The 6,995-nt window shown below is 44.2% G+C and overlaps 1 pseudogene; it reads left to right on the forward strand.

Moving 5' to 3' along the window:
- Nucleotides 1-3,590: 3,590 nt before the first annotated feature.
- Nucleotides 3,591-6,642, forward strand: LOC115181884 (interferon gamma 1-like; annotated as a pseudogene).
- Nucleotides 6,643-6,995: the final 353 nt, after the last annotated feature.

Raw genomic sequence — 6,995 nt, forward strand, 5'->3', positions numbered from 1 at the left:
CATGCTGAACACCTTCATTAAAGGGGTAACAGTCACTTTCCCAACGTTGACTTAACAACTGCCTCCCAGCTTCCTCACCTACTGGCCACCATGCTGAACACCTTCATTAAAGGGGTAACAGTCACTTTCCCAACGTTGACTTAACAACTGCCTCCCAGCTTCCTCACCTACTGGCCACCATGCTTGTTCACGGTGCTATTTATTTAACTTAAACATCATTTAACATATTTATTATATATTTAAGTGCAATGACATAATATTAGTATTTATAGTAGTGAATATTTATCAACTTTGTATGAAGGGAATTTCCATTGGTCCTATAACCGTGGTAATGTAGTACTATTTGATTTGATATCATAGTTCACAATCAATGGATCATATGTACTGTATTTATATCCTGGAAATAAAATCACCCTGAAAATATATCCTGTTACATGTCTTGAGTCTGGTTTTTAAAAATGTGTTTTTTATTCAGTTTCCAAATTGGATTCCATGTTACTGAAGTGCTGTTCTTTCTTACATTTTAGTCATTTAGCAGACGCTCTTATCCAGAGCAACTTATAGTAGTGAATGCATACATTTCATTCATTTTTTTCTTCTCTGTACTGGCTCCCCGTGGGAATTGAACCTACAATCCTGGTGTTGCAAACACCATGTTCTACCAACTGAGCCACAGGGAGCTTAATTCTCTCCGTCTTAATTAATGTGAGTCATTTTCTATTTCTTGATCATTTTAATAATGGATGTAGAAAGCATCCAGTTTATTTCCTGATGTGAATTAAATTATGCTGAGTCACATTATTTCAGATTGTGGTTCTGGAGCTGTAAAGGTCAGATCATTCATTTGATTGTGTCCTGAGATGAGTGTGTTGTAGGAACCTTTAACTCAGATCCCACATTTCAGTGTTGTCACCTGACGTGTATTGGTGTTGCGCAGCCGGTCAGAAACCCCAACTTGTCGTCCTTTCTGAGGTGACAGACTGACACCATCAATACTAGAGATGAACCATTTCTCTCTCATGGAAACTGACAAGTATCTGTTGAGTTCCAGTGTAAAGTTGACACATTCACCCACAAATGCCATTGATGAGATGGATATACCACTGAGTCATGCTGCCTTGGCTTCTCTGGGTTGTATTTATATGTGGGAGTGTCCTTCAACAGAGTGCAGCTCTGAAGACGACAGTTGGAGGTTACAGGGGTGAAAATGGACTTATGATTGCAGAAGAGCATAATTAAAAAATACTACATTCATTACAATTTGTGTGAAAGTGATACAACTGAAAAACCTGGGTGTCACTAGAAACTAGCAACTAGCCTGAATAAGCAAAAGTGGTTTCTTGTTAAATCAAACCACATTCTTTCAATATCAATATTTGTTTGAAAGTGATGCCAGTGTCCCACCTTTGAAAAAGCCTGGGTGTCAATGAAAGATAGCATCAGCATCTATCTGTACTAGCATTAGCAACCAGCAACTATCATCTACTGTAGCAACACAGAAGTCAACAGACAGGGCTCTGTTCTCTGGCAACACAGAAGTCAACAGACAGGGCTCTGTTCTCTAGCAACACAGAAGTCAACAGACAGGGCTCTGTTCTCTAGCAACACAGAAGTCAACAGACAGGGCTCTGTCCTCTAGCAACACAGAAGTCAACAGACAGGGCTCTGTTCTCTAGCAACACAGAAGTCAACAGACAGGGCTCTGTTCTCTAGCAACACAGAAGTCAACAGACAGGGCTCTGTTCTCTGGCAACACAGAACTCAACAGACAGGGCTCTGTCCTCTAGCAACACAGAAGTCAACAGACAGGGCTCTGTTCTCTAGCAACACAGAAGTCAACAGACAGGGCTCTGTCCTCTGGCAACACAGAAGTCAACAGACAGGGCTCTGTCCTCTAGCAACACAGAAGTCAACAGACAGGGCTCTGTCCTCTGGCAACACAGAAGTCAACAGACAGGGCTCTGTCCTCTAGCAACACAGAAGTCAACAGACAGGGCTCTGTTCTCTAGCAACACAGAAGTCAACAGACAGGGCTCTGTCCTCTAGCAACACAGAAGTCAACAGACAGGGCTCTGTCCTCTAGCAACACAGAAGTCAACAGACAGGGCTCTGTCCTCTGGCAACACAGAAGTCAACAGACAGGGCTCTGTTCTCTAGCAACACAGAAGTCAACAGACAGGGCTCTGTCCTCTAGCAACACAGAAGTCAACAGACAGGGCTCTGTCCTCTGGCAACACAGAAGTCAACAGACAGGGCTCTGTTCTCTAGCAACACAGAAGTCAACAGACAGGGCTCTGTCCTCTAGCAACACAGAAGTCAACAGACAGGGCTCTGTCCTCTGGCAACACAGAAGTCAACAGACAGGGCTCTGTTCTCTAGCAACACAGAAGTCAACAGACAGGGCTCTGTCCTCTAGCAACACAGAAGTCAACAGACAGGGCTCTGTTCTCTAGCAACACAGAAGTCAACAGACAGGGCTCTGTTCTCTAGCAACACAGAAGTCAACAGACAGGGCTCTGTCCTCTAGCAACACAGAAGTCAACAGACAGGGCTCTGTTCTCTAGCAACACAGAAGTCAACAGACAGGGCTCTGTCCTCTGGCAACACAGAAGTCAACAGACAGGGCTCTGTTCTCTAGCAACACAGAAGTCAACAGACAGGGCTCTGTGCTCTAGCAACACAGAACTCAACAGACAGGGCTCTGTCCTCTAGCAACACAGAAGTCAACAGACAGGGCTCTGTCCTCTAGCAACACAGAAGTCAACAGACAGGGCTCTGTCCTCTGGCAACACAGAAGTCAACAGACAGGGCTCTGTTCTCTAGCAACACAGAAGTCAACAGACAGGGCTCTGTGCTCTAGCAACACAGAACTCAACAGACAGGGCTCTGTCCTCTAGCAACACAGAAGTCAACAGACAGGGCTCTGTCCTCTAGCAACACAGAAGTCAACAGACAGGGCTCTGTCCTCTGGCAACACAGAAGTCAACAGACAGGGCTCTGTTCTCTAGCAACACAGAAGTCCAACAGACAGGGCTCTGTGCTCTAGCAACACAGAACTCAACAGACAGGGCTCTGTCCTCTAGCAACACAGAAGTCAACAGACAGGGCTCTGTCCTCTAGCAACACAGAAGTCAACAGACAGGGCTCTGTCCTCTGGCAACACAGAAGTCAACAGACAGGGCTCTGTTCTCTAGCAACACAGAAGTCAACAGACAGGGCTCTGTGCTCTAGCAACACAGAACTCAACAGACAGGGCTCTGTCCTCTAGCAACACAGAAGTCAACAGACAGGGCTCTGTCCTCTAGCAACACAGAAGTCAACAGACAGGGCTCTGTCCTCTGGCAACACAGAAGTCAACAGACAGGGCTCTGTTCTCTAGCAACACAGAAGTCAACAGACAGGGCTCTGTCCTCTAGCAACACAGAAGTCAACAGACATGTATACCAACCTGAACTTTATTGCATCACCAAAGAACTTCCCCAGAATGTGTCTAACTACCTGTTTCCTAGGGATTCCAACCCAAGACCCCATGCTCTGCTGCAAAAAACAAGGTGTTCAGTGGCCGTGTGTTGGTGTGTGATTTAAAGGAAACTTCGCTCAGTCAGAGAACCCACAACCTCACACCTCTATCGTTTCTGCCTCTGCCTCAACTATATAAATACTTGTCTGTCTTAGCCTCAGCATCAGTCAGACAGACACAGAAGAACAAGACTTGAGTAGTGTCAGATACAAAGCGGTCTCGTTAAGTCAACTCAAGTCAAGGCCTTTGACTGAAGTTACCGTACACCGATTGAGGACTATTGAGCTTTGAGGGAACTTCAGCGTGAGGTTGAGGGCCATGGATGTGTTATCAAGGGCTGTGATGTGTTTTCTGCTTGATGGGCTGGATGACTTTAGGATGGAGTAATGCTGCTCAGTACACATCAATTAACATGAAGAGCAACATAGACAAACTGAAGGTCCACTATGTAAGTATCATACACATTATTAACTGGGGAAACAGGGGTTTAGACAGACAGACAGACAGACAGACAGACAGACAGACAGACAGACAGACAGACAGACAGACAGACAGACAGACAGACAGACAGACAGACAGACAGACAGACAGACAGACAGACAGACAGACAGACAGACAGACAGACAGACAGACAGACAGACAGACAGATAGATAGATAGATAGATAGATAGATAGATAGATAGATAGATAGATAGATAGATAGATAGATAGATAGATAGATAGATAGATAGATAGATAGATAGATAGATAGATAGATAGATAGATTGGCCTCTACTGACTGTGTTTGCATTAGCAAACTTTAGACTCCTCCTTCCTAATGGGAGGCCAACAGTAGGACAGAACAGGGAGACCTCCGTCCTAATGGGAGGCCAACAGTAGGACAGAACAGGGAGACCTCCTTCCTAATGGGAGACCAACAGTAGAACAGAACAGGGAGACCTCCTTCCTAATGGGAGGCCAACAGTAGGACAGAACAGGGAGACCTCCGTCCTAATGGGAGGCCAACAGTAGGACAGAACAGGGAGACCTCCTTCCTAATGGGAGGCCAACAGTAGAACAGAACAGGGAGACCTCCTTCCTAATGGGAGGCCAACAGTAGAACAGAACAGGGAGACCTCCTTCCTAATGGGAGGCCAACAGTAGGACAGAACAGGGAGACCTCCGTCCTAATGGGAGGCCAACAGTAGAACAGAACAGGGAGAACATTGGATGTTGATGAGTTAGAGATAAAATGTTTGACTAAAACCAAGAGAAGTTCCACACTTCCTGCCCAAGCAGGAAAGACTTGTCAGTGAGACTGAAATGAATCTGAAAATGATGACATCATCATAACAGTGCATTTCCAGGTAGGCCCATAGACACCAGACCTGGCTCAAACACTTCCATCTGAGGTGAGCTTTAGCTTAGATGTAGTTTGGAGTTTGCACGTTTGGGACTACTCCATTGTTGCCATTGTACCTGACAAACTAAATTATGTATTTTAAGTTATTTGACATATTTAGCCCAGGTCTGACAGTCACTATACTTGTGATTAGGGGTAGAAGAGTCCACTATATGCAATACACTGTGACAAGTTGAAGGAGAAAAGCAACACCACTGATTGTCATCATGTCTTACTCTTTCAGAAGATCTCCAAGGACCAGCTGTTCAACGGAAAACCTGTTTTCCCCAAGGACACGTTTGAGGTAAGATATATAGTTACATTGTTATCCCTTTCAGGCTAATATCACCAATGTGGAACTACTGCTTACCCTCGGGCTAGGCTGGAGACAAAACTACGTTTAAAGATATTAAAAATATTCTCCTTCCTTCCCTCCATCAGGACAGTGAGCGGAGGGTGTTAATGAGTGTGGTTCTGGACGTGTATCGGAGTATCTTCAGCCAGATGCTGAACCAGACGGTGGACCAGGAAGTGATTGAGAGTCTGAAATATGTCAAGGGGAAAATTCAGGATCTCCAGAAACACTACTTCCTGAAGAGGATACCTGAGCTGAGGACACACCTGCAGAACCTGTGGGCCATCAAGGTGAGCTTCCCTCCATGAAGTAGAACACAGATCTGGTATAGTCGACTTTCACATGGTCATCGCTTAATATGTTAGCAGATGAAGACACATAGCAATGACATGTACTTCTGCATATTAAAAAAAAAAAAATGAAATTAAGGATATGTCAATTAGAATGAAACATCCCATGGACTACGCAACATTTAAATCAGCAGCTTTCTGCATTAATAATTATCTTGCACTGTGCTACCATCATCATGACTGTAGTATAGTCTACTGTATAGACACCATCATTATGACTGTAGTATAGTCTACTGTATAGACACCACCATCATGACTGTAGTATAGTCTACTGTATAGACACCATCATCATGACTGTAGTATAGTCTACTGTATAGACACCATCATCATGACTGTAGTATAGTCTACTGTATAGACACCATCATCATGACTGTAGTATAGTCTACTGTATAGACACCGTCATCATGACACCTGATGAACTAATTACCTGATAGTTAATGCCTGTATCTTCTGTCTCAGACCAGTAACACCACAGTCCAGGGGAAGGCTCTGTCCGAGTTCATTACCATCTACGAGAAAGCCTCCAAACTGGCCCATAAGAAGGACAACCGCAGGAAGAGACGGCAAGCCCAGAGGCTCAAATCACACATCATGTAGATGACCAACCGTGTCTACTGCGAAGGCTAGGTGTAGGGTGAAGTTACACCTGGAAGCTGATCTTGGGTCAGTTTAGCATTTCCCCCTCTAACGGTGAAGGTTAGGATTGTGGGAGGGGGAGCTGATTCTAGATCTGTATGTACATAGGGGAAACTTCCCTCCGGAGCCACAGTGGAGATACATGTTACCTTTATACAAAATGCCTCAACTGGCCATCTATTTATAAAATGTATTTATTTAATCTATGAAATCATGCACAATACTCAATGGTATATTATCATTGTTAAGAGTATCTATTTTTCTTGAATCAATACATTTTGTTAATTTATATTTATTATTCATTATCTAGAAAATGTTTTTTTTTATAAATAGTTATTTATTGCAGATTATGCAGGATCTGTAAAATCTATGACTGAATAAATGGACACTGAGGAAACAATTCTGATGACTGATGTTATCTATCTACACACACACACACACACACACACACACACACACACACACACACACACACACACACACACACACACACACACACACACACACACACACACATACACATACACACACACACACACACACAAATCTATGTATGGTGCTGTATGGAAATATCACACATTGGCGGACTGACTTTTATAATTGTTCTTGTATTGAAACCAAAACCCTCCCCTGCATGGGGCCCACACAACGGCTGGGGCCCACACAACGGCCGTGTCCCAAATGGGCGGCCCATAGGGTCCTGGCCAAAGGTAGTGCACTATATAGGGGCTAGGCTGCGATTTGGGATGCCCA

This window comes from Salmo trutta, unplaced genomic scaffold (assembly GCF_901001165.1).
Source record: "Salmo trutta unplaced genomic scaffold, fSalTru1.1, whole genome shotgun sequence".
NCBI classification, from domain to species: domain Eukaryota; kingdom Metazoa; phylum Chordata; class Actinopteri; order Salmoniformes; family Salmonidae; genus Salmo; species Salmo trutta.